Source organism: Salvia splendens, unplaced genomic scaffold, assembly GCF_004379255.2.
Source record: "Salvia splendens isolate huo1 unplaced genomic scaffold, SspV2 ctg1102, whole genome shotgun sequence".
Taxonomy (NCBI): Eukaryota; Viridiplantae; Streptophyta; class Magnoliopsida; order Lamiales; family Lamiaceae; genus Salvia; species Salvia splendens.
In genome coordinates, this window is record NW_024598649.1 from 371 (window position 1) to 18,759 (window position 18,389).

Genomic DNA, 18,389 nt, shown 5'->3' on the forward strand with positions numbered 1-18,389 from the left:
AGGAGAAAATTGAAGCCCGGATTGTCGAGTTTCCATATGTGAAGTCAGAAGATCAGTTGGCAGACATTTAAACCAAGGCGGTGAATTCAAAATCATTCAAGGAAGTATTGAGCAAGTTAAGTATCGGAAACCCCGTTACTCAACTTGAGGGGAGTGTTGGAAAGACAAAACATAAAGAGCCGTTCCTCATTTATGGGACTTGAGTTCCAATACAATGTTGGGTTCCCAAGTGTGTATAGTCCCAATCTCATTTATTAGGGGTCCTGAAGGGTCACATTTATCCCTATAAATACTAGTAGAATGATCAAATGTAATAACACAAGATAAGCAATAAGAATTACCTTCTTCTGATCCCTTTAAACGTTTCTTCAATTGCTCTGCCTCAAATTTGATTTCTAGCTTATGCTGTTCATTTCCTGTACAGCACTGTTTGCTACTTTTCTCTCATTATTCTTTTTCCAATATTTATAGGCCTCTACTTTATAACAATGTCGGATCTAGAGGCTCCCCTACGCCCCAAGAGAAAGAAGATTTGGGTGGACTACTTTGTCCAATTCCGATGGATAATTGTTATCTTTGTTGTCCTTCCGATTTCATTCACACTATACTTCCTCACGTATCTTGGGATGTGTGGTCTGAGTCGAAAATCGTTCAAGAAGCGCCAGAAGGAACATGACGAAAAATGTCGAGAAGGTTGTGAAGCGGCTCAAGGAGAGGAACCCGAAGAAGGATGGTTTAGTCTGCACTGCCCGCAAGCCATGGATTGCTGTTGGAATGCGACTATAAGCGTGCTCGCCATTTCGAGGTTGACCTTTCGGCCTTCAGAAATGTTTTGGAGATCGACCAGGAGAGAATGGTTGCTAGAGTTGAACCTTTGGTTAATATGGGCCAGATTTCCAGGGTCACTGTCCCGATGAACCTGTCTCTTGCAGTTGTTGCCGAGCTTGATGATCTTACCGTTGGAGGTCTGATCAACGGCTATGGTATGTTGGTTTCTGGGATTACAAAGATAACTACCGGGCGTAATACAACCCAAAAGAAAGGAAAGGAAGAACTGAACTTAAAAATACAACGTATAATCGAAACTACTAAACCAGTGTGATTAGCCGAGTCGAGGAGGCCTCTTCCCGCAAGACGAGATACGCCCCGGTAGTGCTCTTCGGTTTGGCGTGTCGTCCCCAAAGGTAAAACGGCTACGTCTCTATTGATGCAGCACCGCAATCAACAGAGCTCCGGCGAACTGGATGGAGGAGAGGGCAGAGCTTCGACAGAAAAAAACTATGCAGGGAGGGAGAGAGCTTATGATGCAGAATGCTTTTTGAATTGTGTAGTGATGCATGGATGGCTGGCCTATTTATAGGCTCAGTCCACTGCAGGGGGTCAACAGCCATGATGGCTGTCATCATGGCAATTCGTAACCCGACGTCGTTACAGACGTGTGGCAGGGTGTGCCATCCGTGTGTGGAGCGTGTGGATTTCTCACGTGGCAACCGTGACTGTGCCTCGCTTGACGACGTGTCAAGCCACTTGGATTGCTGACTCGCGGTGGTCCAAAAAGAATAGTTTGGGCCAAGCACCAAGCCCAAAGACCACCCAAAGACCAATTGCCAAGATCCAAGTCCAAGTCCAAGTCCAAGATCGAGATCGAGATCGGGATCGGGATCGGGATCGGGATCGGCTCGGGCTCGGGCCCGGGCCGAGGCCCGAGGCCCGCGGCCGCGCCCGCGACCACGAGCACGAGCACGAGCACGAGCACGTGCACGGGCACGGGCTCGGGCGGGCGGGCGGCGGCGCGCGCGCGTGTGCGCGCGTGTGGGCTCTTTCACCCATCTTGGTCCACTATAATTATTAAGTAACATTAAAGTCACTTAATTTATACACATTAAAGATGTGTTAATCCTCCAATGTGGATAATTAACACTAGTTAATTATTCCCTAAGCTCCATCTCCAAGCTTTAATTAAAAGCTAATTATGCCCAACTTTAATCCACTATTTCTCACTCACCGGAAATCGGATTTGAGAAAAGTGAATATACTACATTTACCTACGTAAAATGTAGATCGACGCTATGTCATTTAATTTCACAAAAATTAAATGTCTCGTCACATTATTATTTGGTCAAAATCCATTGACCGGGCATATTTAATCCATGATTTTTTACAATCCCCCACATGAGTGGAAATAGCCGAATGCATATGCATGCAGACACAAGCTCAACCCTCGCGAGGTATATAAGCATAAGGATAGGTAGTTGTTGACTTTGAACCCTCCATAGTCGACACCATCGGATACACAGCGGCTTAGTAGCGCGATGCTTTGAACTAATCCCCCACGGCGTGCACCGAGACAATGGTGTTAACACTTAAACACCTCAACCTCATCCGTTCTCACGTTTTGTGTCCATTGCGGTCTTGGACACCACTTTGGATTCATAAGTGCGTTTTTTATGAAGCGACCACACTTCGCACTTACGTAGGTGATTCTTAGTCAAGTACCTTGCCATACTTGGTCTCTTTGAGAATTCCATCTCTTGAGATCCTAAGAACCATTAAAAGTCATAGACTTAGCCTTTACCACGAGGCAAGTTCTCCAACACTCTATTGCTCTCTAGGGAATAGATATAGTTTGAGTGTTTTTCCATGAACTCTCATAGCTTAGTTGTCCCTTTCAACCAAGTTCTTGGGATCTCCAGTCATCATGGTTGGGTTACCACTATGACAATCTTTAGTTTGTGGATTTCAAACCCATTCCCTCTAGCAACTTATTCATTTGATCACGGTTTAACCCTTTGGTTAGCGGATCCGCTAGATTATCTATTGACTTCACATAGTCAATTGTAATCACCCTGTTGTGATCAAATGTCTCACGGTGTTATGTCGTCGACGTATATGTCGAGACTTACCGTTATAGAAACCATTGTTTGCCCTTCCAATAGCCGCTTGGCTATCGCAGTGAATCAGCACTGGTGGCACTGGCTTAGACCAACATGGAATGTCTTCAAGGAAGTTTTAAGCCACTCGGCTTCCTCACCAGCCTTATCCAAGGCAATGAACTCCGATTCCATTGTTGATCGGGCTATACAGGTCTGTTTTGTGGATTTCCACGATACAACACCACCCCCAATAGTAAAGACATATCCACTTGTTGAAAGTGAGTCTCTATTATCGGATATCCAATTGGCATCACAGTACCCTTCAAGCACCGGGGGTATCTCGAGAAGTGTAGCCCAAGATTTTGAGTGTGTTTTAAATATCTCAAAACCCTCACAAGAGCTCTCCAATGCTCTTTGCTTGGATTGCTCGTGTAACGACTTAACTTGTTCACGGCACAAGCAATGTCAGGTCGAGTGCAATTAGTCAAGTACATAATGCACCGATGACCCGTGCATACTCTTCTTGTGCAACGGGCTCGCCTTTTGTTTTTGCTCAAGTGAACGTCGAGTTCAATTGGAGTCTTAACCGGCGCGCCATCATAGGCTTTGAATTTATTCAATATCTTCTCAACATAATGTGATTGTGTTAAGATGATTCCATCATTCGTTCTTAAAATCTTCATTCCAAGAATTACATCGGCTAGACCCATGTCTTTCATGTCAAAGTTTCTCTTTAACATGGCCTTTGTATCGTTAATTACTTGAGTGTTGCTACCCAAGATTAACATATCATCAACGTAGAGACACACTATAACATGACCGTTATTAGTGCTCTTGATGTAGACACATTTGTCGCACTCGTTGATTTTTAAACCCATTTGATAACATCACATTATCAAACTTCAAGTGCCATTGCAATGGCGCTTGTTTCAATCCATATAGGGATTTCACGAGCTTGCATACCTTTTTCTCTTGTCCAGGTACTACAAACCCTTCGGGTTGTTCCATGTAGATTCGTCTTCTAGTTCACCATTCAGAAACGCGGTCTTTACATCCATTTGATGAATCTCGAGATTGTGCAATGCAGCAATAGCGAGAAGCACCCGGATAGATGTAATCCTTGTTACAGGTGAATAGGTATCGAAGAAGTCATGTCCTTCTTTTTGTTTAAAACCCTTTACTACTAATCGGGCTTTATACTTATCAACTGTTCCATCGGCCTTAAACTTTCTTTTAAGAACCCATTTGCATCCTAAAGGTTTAGCACCTTCGGGCAAATCAACCAACACCCATGTGTGGTTTAGCAAAATTGAATCAATTTCGCTTTGAACAGCTTCTCTCCAATGCAGCCCGTCTGGGCCAGCAAAGGCTACTTTATCGATGTTGGTTCTTCATCCAACATGAAAGCAATGTAGTCAGGACCAAAAGTTTTTGGTGTTCTGACTCTATTACCACGTCTTAGTACTGTATCTTTTGATCGGGCCTTGCACGCTTGCGCGATTCAGGTTCCGCATCTGTTGATTTAGAACTAGTGGCTTCTTCTTCCACTTGTTTAGAACTAGTGGCTTCTTCAATTCTTGTCTCAGAATTGGTTGATACTTTTTCCTTAATTTTGCAAGGAAAGGTATTTTCGAGAAATACAGCATTCCTCGACTCAATTGTTGTTCCTACTGTGATAGTCGATATTCAGACTTGTGAACAACAAATCGATATGCACTACTGTTAAGTGCATATCCAATGAAGATGCAATCAACCGTCTTAGGTCCGATTGTAACTTCTTTGGGCGGAGGAACCATCACCTTTGCCAAAACACCCCCACACTTTGAGGTATTTGTAGGATGGCTTCCTTCCCTTCCACAACTCATAAGGAGTAACATCTTTTCCTTTGAGAGGGATTTTATTCAAGATATAGTTTGCTGTCAAAACAGCTTCCCCCCACATGTTATGTGGTAATCCTGAACTGAGTAGCAGTGCATCATCATCTCTTTTAGAGTTCGATTCTTGCGTTCTGCAACACCATTGGATTGTGGTGAATATGGAGCAGTTGTTTGATGAATTATACCACTTGCGTTGCATAACTCCTCAAACCGGGCCTACATATTCGCCTCCTCTATCGCTTCGAATCATTTTGATTTTACAACCAAGTTGATTCTCAACTTCGTTCTTATAATTTTTTGAGCGCCTCTATTGCTTCATCTTTGCTTCTTAAAAGATAAATGTAGCAATATCTTGTGCAATCATCTATGAAAGTGATAAAGTCTTCTTTACCACCTCTAGTTTGCAACATCTTTAAATCACATACATCCGTGTGAATTAATTCAAGGGGTTTTGTGCTTCGTTCAACCGAGTGAAACGGCAACTTAGTCATTTTTGCTTCAAGACAAATTTCACATTTATCTTGGATATCCAATTCATTAGCCTTTAGTAAATCTAAATTTACTAATCTTTAATGGCTTTTGAATTTACATGTCCCAATCTACAATGCCACAAATTTGAAGACTCAATCAAATAAGAGGAAGTAGATGCTTTATTCTTATTGGCCAATGGCTTCGCAACACTTCGAGTTGCTACACTAAGCTTGAAAAGCCCATCGGTTACATAACCTTTTCCGATGGATTTTCCAAACTTATACAAGACAAACCTATCGGACTCAAATACAAGTTTAAACCCTTTATTAACTAGTATTGATCCTGACACTAGGTTCTTGCGGATGTCCGGGACATGCAGCACATCCTTCAAAGTGATAGTTAGGCCAGACGTCATCATGAGAATCACGTTGCCAACGCCGAGGACTTCTGACGATGCTTGATTCCCCATGTTGATCTTCCTCCCTTCAACAGCAGTGTAGGAGGCAAACTTGCTCCTGTCGGAGCAAACATGAGCAGTAGCGCCGGTGTCGATGTACCAGCCTCCCTTGTTATCAACAAGGTTAACCTCTTCAGTGACCACTGCAATGAGGTCGTTCTCATCCCAGTCCTTGAACTCCTTCTCAACGACGTGGGCTGCCGGCTTCTTCTTCTTGCTGCGGCAGTCTTTGGCAAAGTGGCCCGGTTTGCCACATTTGTAGCAGTCGCCTTCAAACTTCTTTGAAGGCTGCTTTCCCTTCCCTTTGTCGTTTGGACGTTTGGGCGAGGGCGTTTGTTGGAGGGACCGCCCCGCTCCAACAGGTTGGCTTTGGCTTCATTTGGGGTGAAGCCCTTAGCCTTTTGATCACTTTTGCGCACGTCGGCCTCAATGCGCAACTTCACGATCAAGTCTTCAAGGGTCATCTGCTTTCGCTTGTGCTTGAGATAACTCTTGAAGTCCTTCCAACTTGGAGGGAGCTTGTCAATGATCGTGCACCTTAGGAACTTATCGGGCAAGGTCATCCCTTCAGCCACTAAGGAGTGGATGATCATTTGGAGCTCTTGGACTTGCTCCATGATGGGTCGAGAGTCGACCAACGTGTAGTCCATAAACTTGGATGCTACAACCTGTTCAGTCCCTGCAGCATTGTCTATGCTATATTTCTTCTCTAGGCTTTCCCACATTTGTTTAGATGTGGTTACATTGGAGTATACATTATAGAGGCTATCATCTAATGCACTTAAAATAAAGTTTTTACATAGATAATCCCCTTTTCTCCAAGCTTCATAGTCCGCCATGACTTCGAGCCTAGTCTCTTGGTCGCTTGGCGCGGGCGGCTCGTTCTCCGTGAGGAAGTTGGCGACGCCCAATGTTGTCAAGTAGAACAACATCTTCTGGTACCACCGCTTGAAGTCAGATCCTCCAAACTTTGGTGGCTTCTCGGCAGGTGGCATCATTCTTGGTGCCAAAGGTGCCGCAGTTGGTCCTTGGAAGGAACCAATTCCGTTGCCCCCGAAGGCCCCAGCATTCGTGTTGATCCCGAAAGATGCAACACTAGTATTGAGCCCGAAGGCACCAACACTCGATCCATTAAAGGATCCGAAGGAACCACTAAAAGTGGAACCAACCGAACCACCAAAGGTGGAACCAGTGGACGCCCCGAAGGGGTTGTCCCAAACCCAAGGGACGGTGGATGAAGCGGCTGGGAAGCCAGAAGTTGGCATCATCGAGGGAATCGATGAAGTGTTGACCGGTCCAGTGGTCGCCATGGTGGAGGGAATGGCGGCGGCGGTGGTGGCAGCGGCGGTGTTGGAGTCGGTAGACATCTCCAGCAAAGGTGTTTAATATTTCGAAAGTTTTAGTTCAGTTTAGAAGTCCAAATTCCTTCAAAGGCAAGTTATCTCGTCAAGCCACTTGGATTGCTGACTCGGCGGTGGTCCAAAAAGAATAGTTTGGGCCAAAGACCACCCAAAGACCAATTGCCAAGTCCAAGTCCAAGTCCAAGATCGAGATCGAGATCGAGATCGAGATCGGGATCGGGATCGGGATCGGGCCCGGGGCCCGCGAGCACGAGCACGAGCACGGGCTCGGGCTCGGGCGGGCGGGCGGCGGCGGCGCGCGCGTGTGCGCGCGTGTGGGCTCTTTCACCCATCTTGGTCCACTATAATTATTAAGTAACATAAAGTCACTTAATTTATACACATTAAAGATGTGTTAATCCTCCAATGTGGGATAATTAACACTAGTTAATTATTCCCTAAGCTCCATCTCCAAGCTTTAATTAAAAGCTAATTATGCCCAACTTTAATCCACTATTTCTCACTCACCGGAAATCGGATTTGAGAAAGTGAATATACTACATTTACCTACGTAAAATGTAGATCGACGCTATGTCATTTAATTTCACAAAATTAAATGTCTCGTCACATTTATTATTTGGTCAAAATCCATTGACCGGGCATATTTAATCCATGATTTTTTACATGGTATTGAAGGAAGCTCCCATATCTATGGCCTGTTCTCCGATACTGTTGTGGCGTTTTGGCTGACGGCCGGTTGGTTAGAGCAACGAAAGACAATGAATACTCTGACCTTTTCTATGCTATCCCATGGTCTCAGGGAACGCTAGGACTTGTTGTCGCAGCTCATCCCCATCAAGGAATACATGAAGGTAACATACAAGCCTTTGGTGGGTAATCTCAAGGAGCTTGCCCAAGGCTATATTGATTCTTTCGCACCAAGGGACGGAGATCAGGACAATCCTGACAAGGTACCGGACTTTGTTGAGACCATGATCTACTCCATGACTGAAGCTGTCTTCATGACGGGTAGATATGCTTCGAAGGAGGAAGCCAAGAAGAAGGGAAACAAGACCAACAGCGTTGGCTGGTGGTACAAGACCTGGTTCTACCAGCATGCTCAGACTGCATTGAAGAAAGGTGAGTTTGTCGAGTATATCCCAACGAGAGAATACTACCACAGGCATACCAGGTGCTTGTATTGGGAGGGGAAGCTCATTCTCCCCTTTGGTGATCAGTGGTGGTTCAGGTTTCTCTTGATGCCCCCTAAGGTTTCTCTCCTCAAGGCTACTCAGGGCGACGCTATTCGAAACTATTACCATGAAATGCACGTCATTCAGGACATGCTCGTCCCGCTCTACAAGGTGGGAGATGCTCTGGAATGGGTCCACAGAGAGATGGAGGTATAACTTTCTAGTTTTCTTTTACAATTTTGATTATGTTAGTTTTGTGTTTATACTAAACAAGTGAATGGTGTATAGGTATATCCAATCTGGCTCTCTGTCCACACAGGCTGTACAAACTCCCGGTGAAAAGCATGGTCTATCCCGAGCCAGGATTCGAGCTCCAGCGCAGACAGGGCGACACTCAGTATGCTCAAATGTACACTGACGTCGGGGTCTACTACGCCCCGGGGCCAGTCTTGAGAGGTGAGGAGTTCGACGGGTCTGAGGCGGTCCGTAGGATGGAGAGCTGGCTGATCGAGAACCACGGATTCCAGCCGCAGTATGCTGTGTCCGAGCTGAGCGAGAAGAACTTCTGGAGAATGTTCGATGCTGGCCTCTACGAGCACGCCAGGAGGAAGTATGGAGCTGTGGGCACCTTCATGAGCTTGTACTACAAATCGAAGAAGGGCAGGAAGACGGAGAAGGAGGTGCAGGAAGCCGAGCAGGCGATCTGCGAAGCCCCGGACGCCGAGGCTATCTAGACTATAACACTGGCGAATGCTGGTTGTTGCATCTGTTGTTGTTGTTTTGTTTGAGATTCGAGTAGGATCGAGTTGTTATGTTATTTCTTTCCCTTTTATCTAAATTTTAGAGTATTTTGTTTTGCTTATGTATTGAGTACTTGTAGTTTTGCTCAGTTTGACTATTTATTCTCAAAGATCACTTTTATTTTTTTTGGGTGATTTTATGATCTGTTGTTGAGGGAAAGAAAAAGGGTTGTCTATTATTTTTGTGTATGTGATAAATTATGTAGTCCGAGTAAAGTTTAGTTTTGTCCATTTAAATTTTAAACACAATCAAATCTATTCTAACTTCTACCTATCCTATGGGGGAGGGATCCTCTGCTGTGTTAAAAAACACAGCAGGCCCTGCTGTGCTTGAAACGGCAGCAGACAACGAATGAAACGCAAGAGGGGAGATGGTGGAGCCTATTCTTTTCTTTCATGTAGTACTATTATTTAGTCAATATATATACGAGCTCTTCTTACAGCTTTTAAAAATGATTTTACCAATATTTTCCAAATGATCTCATATTAAAAATATGCTAAGTCAAATTTTGCATATCTTTTTCTTTTTACTTTTAATAATATTTTATATTTGTATAAATAGTTTATTTTCTCTTCCTTTTTTGAGATATACGACTACTATTTATTTTCATTGTGGAATATTTTTATTTGTATACTAAAAAACACAATGAAATTAAATTTCATTTACATACTATTAAAATACTTATAAATTATGATCATGGTATTGAATATATATGTCTGTTTTTTTTGTGTTTAATATTTATATTTTACATCTTTCTTGTTTAAGTATTATTTTCTAGAGTGAACTACACAAAATGTCTCCAACTTTTCGCCCTATTTTAAAAATCCCATAACAAGTATCTAACAAAATATATAATCACAAACCTTGTTTTTTCGGACCATAACACCTTCAGGGCTTGAAAGGGCAAACTCGACCTTTTGTGACGCCGTCACTGCATCCCACCTGCTGCATGTATGTACTGACAATCCTAATTGATGTGACATAAAAGGGAATCAATGATTGGTGTGGTGGGGGTGGGGTGGGGGTACACATCATCATTGACTAAGGGAAACTCCATAAATTATTCTAAATAAAATTGATAGGCTAAGGGTTGAAGTAAAAGACAACAGAAACTGGTGCCGTCCTTTTCAATTAATCGTTGTATTAATTTAATTTTAATGAACATATAAGAAAATTGATAATGAAAGAAAGTAGTATAAATTTATTCATTATTATCCTTTGAAAAAATAGTGTATTTTAAATTATATGTCAGCATGTTTTTTTAGATCAAGCCTTCTCTTTAAAAAAAAAGAAACTATATATGTAAAGTCTATTTTGTTTTTCAATCTTATTATATATATGTTCACATCACTTTCAGCGTATATTTACAAATAAATAAAGCGTATAACTTTTCAAAACAATAAAAACATAGTAGCATATAAATCTTCCAAAGAAATAGAATATCTCTCACGCATTCAAGAAACAAACAAATAAAATAGAAAATACTATATCCCACTTAAAATAAAGCCTTGCAACGATAAAGACATATTTATAGTTAATTATAATTTTTTTTTCAAATTACGATTTACCAATTCAATCTACAATTAAAATGTGTTATAAAATTTAAAATTTCTCGCATTTAAGAATTAGATCATGCATTTATTATCCTTACACTATTAGGAATTTAATTACGTGGGTTAATCAATTTCATATAAATCCAATATTTTAGCTCGATTTATATACAAGAGTTTTTTTTATTAGTTGAATTTCAAGTTTTTTTATCCTTTATACATGGCTACACGTGTTATATACTACTACTATGACTCTATGAGTTATTTCCCACTTAAAGCAAAGAAAAAAGAAAAAAAAAACAAAACGAACGCAACTTATAAAAAAAATTCACGTAATTTGCATTGTAATGACAAGTACATTGAAAATGATGAATCGCGATATTAATAAATCATATATAGAATAGGCCAATTAGCTAAGAATGCGTGTACATAAAATAAATTGCATGTTCTGAAAAGGGAATATGGCACAGTCCCACTACACATGCAGACTAGGTAAAAAGACTAAAGTGCCCTTCAGCCCATTTGGGCATTTTCGTCCGGAAAATGGCAAAAAACACAAGGTTTGTGATTATATATTTTGTTAGATACCTGTGATGAGATTTTTAAATGTTAGGGGTCTCTGCTGTTACATGGCGAAAAGTTAGGGACCTTTTGTGTTTAATATTTATATTTTAAAATACTTATACATTATGATCATGGTATTGAATATATATGTCTGTCTTTTTTTTGTTTAATATTTATATTTTACATCTTTCTTGTTTAAGTATTATTTTCTATAGCATTTTATTTCTAAATGTTTAAAGCTAATAATTTATTCTAAGAATAATCTCTAATATCATATAGAATCTTCAAGTATGTTAAGTTATTAATTTAATTGAAAACTATAATATATTTGAGATTTTAATAAAATTAAAATATAAAAAAAAACAAAAGGGAAATGGTTGTGGTCTTTTCTTTTTATTCACACCATTTTAAAATGCATAGATTTAAATCACCAAGGCTATAATTAAAACATATAATACGTATAACATATTTGAGTTAGTGGAGTATTAAAAACAGATCTAGTGTAATTTGTCTGCAAATTTGTTATATCCCTTTCTCTTCTTTTTTTTATGTTATTTCACTTTTTGTTAAACACATACACATATATTATAATTTTTAATTAAATCAATAAGCTAAAATACGAACTCATTTGAAAATGTCGTTAAATTTTGAAAAGAATAGCAATTAGATATGTGCCTATAATGATTAAATTAATAGTACAAAAGAAAAAGCCCCACCATCTCCTCTCTTGCGTTTCATTCATTGTCTTCTGCTGTTTCAAGCACAACCGAGTCTACTGTGTTAAAAAATTTTAACATAGCAGAGGATCCCTTCCCATCGTTTGGGTTCATGATTTCCCAACTTGATTAAATGAGATTATTCTCCGACATATAATAGTTAAATTTTATTGATAAATTCCAAACATGCATATATCCTAAAGCTGATTTGGCAATTACATATCCTGTCTTTTATAGTATAAAAGTCCCTTATTCCATAGCCAATAATTTTACTTTTCCATTTTATGCCATTTGTTTATATTAGGAAGATTACAATTCTTTATAATACAATCACGTGGAATATTCTTACTGGATTACATATTTTGTATTGAAATTTGAAACTAGAAAAAAAAAGTTGTTAAAATTTAAATTTATATTAATCAATTATATTATAATTAATTTAAATAATCGATTTAATAATGGAAGTAATACTTTTAGTTAATACAATATTTATAACAATCATAACTAAATATCCAGTACAGTAGTACTTAATTTTCATGCTAAAAAAATAGTATATGCCTTTATTGTTTTAAAATGGACGGAATATTAAATTATTAATTAATGACAGCTTAGTATACCTTTCGAAATTCCCAAAAACTTGTTTATAAGAGTAAAATATATCAATGATGAATTCCAGTCCATACAATGACGCTCAAATTTTGGGTCCACCTGCTCCGCCGCCGGGAATTGTTGCCGCCGATTCCCAAGCTTCTCCTCCACCACACTTCAAGCCCCACGATTCTGCCATTGTTTAATGCTTAGAGCTTGTTAATACTATTTCTGAATTGGGTAATTTTTTATGTGGAATTTTTATGAAATTTTAAATTTCTTAGTAGGCTTTGTATTATTAAATACTACTACTACTATATTTTTTTCTGTATTTGTTGAAATATCACACCCGCAAATAAATCGATATCTATTGTGAAAAATTTTATGAACTTTTAGTACGCCGTCCGCTTGATTCATAGTAGTATAGTCGTTTCTTTTCTGCATTTAATTTAAAAATTATATATTAAGTCAATTTAAAAAGGAATAAAAAAGAAATAAAAATAGGTAAATAAATAAAAAAGAAGAAGTAAGAAATGGTAAAGTAAGTTAGTAGAAATCTATTACTACCTTTATTAAAAAAGAAAATGACTCCGCGATAAAATGACTACTCGACTTTGGAACGGAAGGAATACTTATTGTTCTATGTCGGACGCTGGCAAAATTGTTCGGTGACAATTTTAAGTAATGTGGAGATGATTAAATTAGTGTTGAATAACAACGTAACATATTCAAAGAATATTTTTTTAGATGTTTAATTAAATTATTTTTTATAGTATTTAATTTGATTTTTTTATGAATTAGTACGTGACGTTTTGGTCTAATTGGACATTACGCTATTTCATATCAAGAAGATTTATTTTGGACATTTTGAATCCATCCAATCACAAATTGAGACACTTTTTAAATACTGAATTTAATAAAGTTATGTTTTGTTAATTGAAGAGAAAATAAAATAAATGTGCTACTTATTTTAAAAAAACATAGTTAAATACGTATGAAAAATTGAAAATAAACCTTCATTTCATAATTAAATTTGCACAAAAAAAAGGAAAAGATAAAACGCATTGCCACGAACAACGACTTTACTTCAGCAAGCTTCCCTACTACGCACGGCCGTCGGTGGCGATCAGATCAACCAAAAACCGATCTCGCGGGGGCGGTTCTCACCGTCGGCCGCGTCAATTCCGTTTCTTCTTCTTCTTCTTCTTCTTCTTCTTCTTCTTCTTCTTCTTCTTCCTCCAACTGCTTAATTATCGATCCAATCAACTCCAATTTTAACCAATGGCTGTAAAACCCAAGTCCCGCACAGTTCTCGAACCCTTCGCACAATCCGCCGTCGACTCCGCCACCTCTCCGATCAAACACGCCGCTCTCTCCAAACTCTCCGACGACCAATCTCTGATCTACATCTCCAATCTCTCCGGCGTCCTGTCACTCTACTCGCTGCGAACCTCCCCGCCGCAAATCGCCTTCGTCAGACGCCTCGCGCTGCCCGGCACCGGCGCGCTGAGCTCGATCCTCCCCCTCGTTCACATCGGTAAAGTTATTGTCCTCGTCGATGGATACTTGTATCTGATTGATTCCAATTTAGCTGAAACGCCTAAGAGAATTGCTCTATTTAGAGGAGTCACTGCGATTTCTAGGAAATTTCGAAGTCGAAGCTATGGCGGTGGTGAAGCTAATTATGTGCATAGAAATGGTGATAGTAACGATGTGAAAATTTTCTTCGCGGTTGGGATGGGAAGAAATTGGTATTAGCGGAATTGGTTTTGGGTGGTTCGTTGGTGATATTGAAGGAGATTCAAGGGTTTTTGATGGATTTATTACGACTGTGCAGTGGATCGATGATTCTGTGTTTGTTGGCACCAAAACTGGGTATTATTTGTATAATCGTGTGAACGGGCGGTGCGAGTTGATCTTTTCGCTACCGGATTCGTCTAGTTTGCCGAGACTGAAGTTGCTGGCCAATGAGTCGAGGGTGATGTTAATGGTTGACAATGTAGGGATTGTTGTGGACGTGGCGGGGCAGCCGGTGGGAGGCAGCTTGGTGTTTAAGGAGGCTCCTGATTCGATTAAGGAGATAGGAAGTTATGTGATTGCTGCGACAAATCTGACGCTGGAAGTGTATCACAAGAAAACGGGATTCTGTGTTCAGAGGCTTACGTTTGGGAATGGAGGCGGAGGGCCGTGCATGCTGGCGGATGAGGAGGGAGAGAATGGGAAGCTTGTTGCAGTTGCAACGTGTTTAAAGGTATCTTAAGAGCTTGAAATAGTGATTGAATCTTGAGTTTGAATGTGTAATGCGTCACTGTGAATTGTAGATTATGCTCAATTGTGATTTTTTTGTGCTTGTATTGTTTTTTATTATAATGTTATTCCGTTTAGAATTTAGATCAAGGCATCAGCTATATACAGTAGATTGCTCGATCTTTTACCGAATATGTTACTGAAAAGGTCCGAGTGATGAATTCGGGAGTGAGAGTCAATTTTAACTGAGACTAGAGTGTCGATAATTTTGTTGATTGCCTTTCTTTTCCGGACACTTATTTTGTTGTATGTCTCTTATTTTTTGTATTGAAGCTAATCTGCTACTGGAAAGTTTCTGGAGAAGAGCAAATTAAAGATCTGCTCAGGAAAAAGAGCTTCAAGGAAGCCATCTCCTTGGTTGAAGACTGGAGAACGATGGTGAGATGACAAAGGAGATGCTCTCATTTGTCCAGGCACAGGTGGGATTCCTGTTGCTATTTGATTTGCATTTCAAGGAAGCAGTAGATCACTTCTTGCTTTCAGAAAACATGCAGCCTTCTGAACTTTTTCCATTTATCATGCCAGACCCAAATCGCTGGACACTGCTGGTATGTGTTAATTCCTTTCAGTTTTGTGCTCATTGGGAAGCTTTACGTGTTTCTTTTTGTCCATTTTGAATGCCACACCACTATCTTAGTCTTATTCTCTAAAACTTACCACTTCTGTCCATGTTAACATGTGCATCTTTTGTTACTAATGTATATTAAATTGTTTGGATCCAGGTCCCAAGAAATCGGTATTGGGGTTTGCATCCTCCTCCAACACCTCTTGAAAATGTAATAGATGATGGATTGACAGCTATTCAAAGAGCTGTTTTTCTAAAGAAGGCAGGCGTAGAGTCTGCTGTTGATGATGAGTTTCTTCTAAATCCCCAACAAGAGCTGATCTGTTAGAGTCTGCCATAGAGAACATGATAAGGTGTTTCTAATTTATTTTTTTGAGAGGAGGTGTTTCTGAATTTTCAGTTGGTAGTTATTTGATGTTCACTATATTCAGCGTCGTCCGAGGGCCAGAGTTCTTTCTATGAGTGCTTGAAATATTTCGGTTTCCTCTAAAGGCATGTTTCATAGTGCGCTACTTTGTATCTGGCTAGTTTTCTTTGTCTCTCACTTTCGCTAATGTGCTGCAGATATTTGCAAACATGTCGTGGAAGAGATCTAGCCACTTCAGTGAAGGAGGGAGTTGACACTCTTCTGATGTATCTTATAGAGCTTGGAATTGTGTTGATGACATGGAAAGGCTTGCTTCTTCGGAGAACTGCTGTGTAGTGGTATGGATTGCCTTTTACTTCTCCCTCAATTAACTTAGGTATCTGTTATGGACTTATTATGTCCTTTTATGGTCTGTAATAAGGGAAGATTAAGTATGAGGTTGTTTAGCATCCAGTGGCTGACTGTTGAGGGACTTCTAAATTCTTATTGCTGCAAAGTTTTTGAGTCAACTAAAAGATTTTATAACAATTGTTTTAGAATAAGTGAACAAATCTTGCTTTGTGTTAATAATGTCACAAATTCTATCTAAATCATATTACCGACTTGTCTAAACAATGACCATGGGAATTCAATGGGCAGTGCAGGAGGAGCTAGAAGCACTAATGAATGAATCTGGGCATTTGCGAACACTTGCTTTCCTTTATGCTGGCAAAGGAATGAGTGCCAAGGCTGTTTCTACTTGGCGTGTGTTGGCCAGAAAATATTCGTCAGGCAGCTATCGTAATGAACAATCTGAGGTAACTGATTTACAAGATCCCACTAGAAGGTTTATCTCAAATCGTGAGACTGCAGCAATAGAGGCATCTAAGATTCTCGAGGAATCATCAGACCAGGATTTGATACTTCAGCACCTCGGATGGGTTGGTGACTAACCCTTCTGAATCATTCTCAGCTTTTTGCTTGATATATCTGATTTTGTGTGGGGCCTTTTGTTTCTCTTTCTAGATTGCAGATATTAGCCAGGTGCTTGCAGTTCAAATTCTGATATCAGAAAAAAGGAGCGATTTACTATCACCAGGCAAGGTTAACAGGGATATTAATAGGCGTCATGATATTCCAAGCATGTGCTTTTTATTTTCTACTACTATATTTCAAGACCTGAGAAGTTTCCAGGATTAAGTTTGATGGACTATTATGTCCTTGTATCTAAAGAGAAGAGTTCCCTAGTTGGTTGCGGTAACTTACTATGATATACTAACCGAAGTTACTACTATTCTTTATTTGAATGAAAAGAACTGTGCTGGTTGCTAGTAGACTTGCACATCACTTTTCTGCCACGGTTTTGCTAGTTTATTCATCAGTTCCTTTAGAAAAAACTTTAGTACAGTATATATATTTTAGGCATGTGACTTTTTGGCTAGTTTTCTGCAATTCAAATGACTTTATGTTGAACTTTAGTAATGGTATCCCTGAATTTATCTGCAAAACTTGTGATTCTTAGTTGTAATACTTTCGCTATATATTATGGTGCATTAATCCCTCTTTACGTTGCTGATTTTGATACAACTTTTAACGTGCCAGACGAAGTTATCGCTGCAATTGATCCCAAAAAAGTAGAAATTCTTCAAAGGTATATTAATTTTTATGCTGTTTTATAATTACATAGAAACGGTGCATTTCTTACTTTTCATTGCATACTTTTTCCAGTTAATACAATAGCATTTCTATTAATCATTTTAAGAAATCTTAGTTTACCTCAACTTATCATGATTGCTTTGTACGATTTTGTGTGTTGTGATACAGATATCTCCAGTGGTTGATTGAAGACCAAGACTCTGAGGACCTGCAGTTCCATACAACATATACACTCTTGCTTGCAAAGTCAGCACTTGAAACTTATGATGAGGAGCTTTCAACTCAAAATGTTCTCAGTGAGATGAATGTGTCTGAAAACGGAAGGAGTTCAATTTTTGATACTCCTGTTAGGGAAAGACTCCAGATATTCTTACAGTCATCAGCCCTATATGATGCAGAGGAGGTCCTCGATATGATTGAAGAGTCAGAACTTTGGCTTGAAAAGGTTGACTAATAATTCTCGAATTCAGTATGTCTATTTTACTTGAAGTAATAAGAACATATAGTAAGATGTTTTTCCATATTAACAGCTGAATCTGATATTGAACATTTAATTTTACTCTCTAATACTAACTAATCTGGCTTGGTTTCTTTGGCAGGCTATTCTTTATAGGAGGCTTGGCCAGAAGCCTCGTGTTAGATATTTTGGCTTTGTAAGTTTGCACCACTATCATGTAGGATTGCCGTATATGTTTCCAAGAAACTGAATAAGAGCTTACTTATTGTTGAAGTGTAGTGCATGAAAAATAGGGAGATTCATGGTATATAATCAAGAGTGACAAGGAGGTGTGTCCCTTTTATTTTATTAGGAAACTGGAGAACTTTGAAGCTGCTGAAAACTACTGCGCAGAGATTGGTAGACCAGATGCTTATATGCAGTCAGTTATCTTCTCTCATTTTATTCGTTAAATGCTGGTGATGATACTTTTACCATGGCTTAATATTATTCTTTCTCTGTGATGCCATCAGGTTGCTCGACATATATTTGGATCCTAAGGATGGCAGAGAGCCCATGTTCAAAGCCGCTGTCCGTTACTCCACAATCACGGAGAAATGCTAGATCCTTTGAAAGTGCTCGAGGTATA

At 39.5% G+C, this 18,389-nt stretch overlaps 2 pseudogenes; both read left to right on the plus strand.

The window, feature by feature from the left end:
• Window positions 1-448: 448 nt before the first annotated feature.
• LOC121788632 lies at window positions 449-9,121 on the plus strand (annotated as a pseudogene).
• Window positions 9,122-13,534: 4,413 nt separating this feature from the next.
• LOC121788633 lies at window positions 13,535-18,384 on the plus strand (annotated as a pseudogene).
• Window positions 18,385-18,389: the final 5 nt, after the last annotated feature.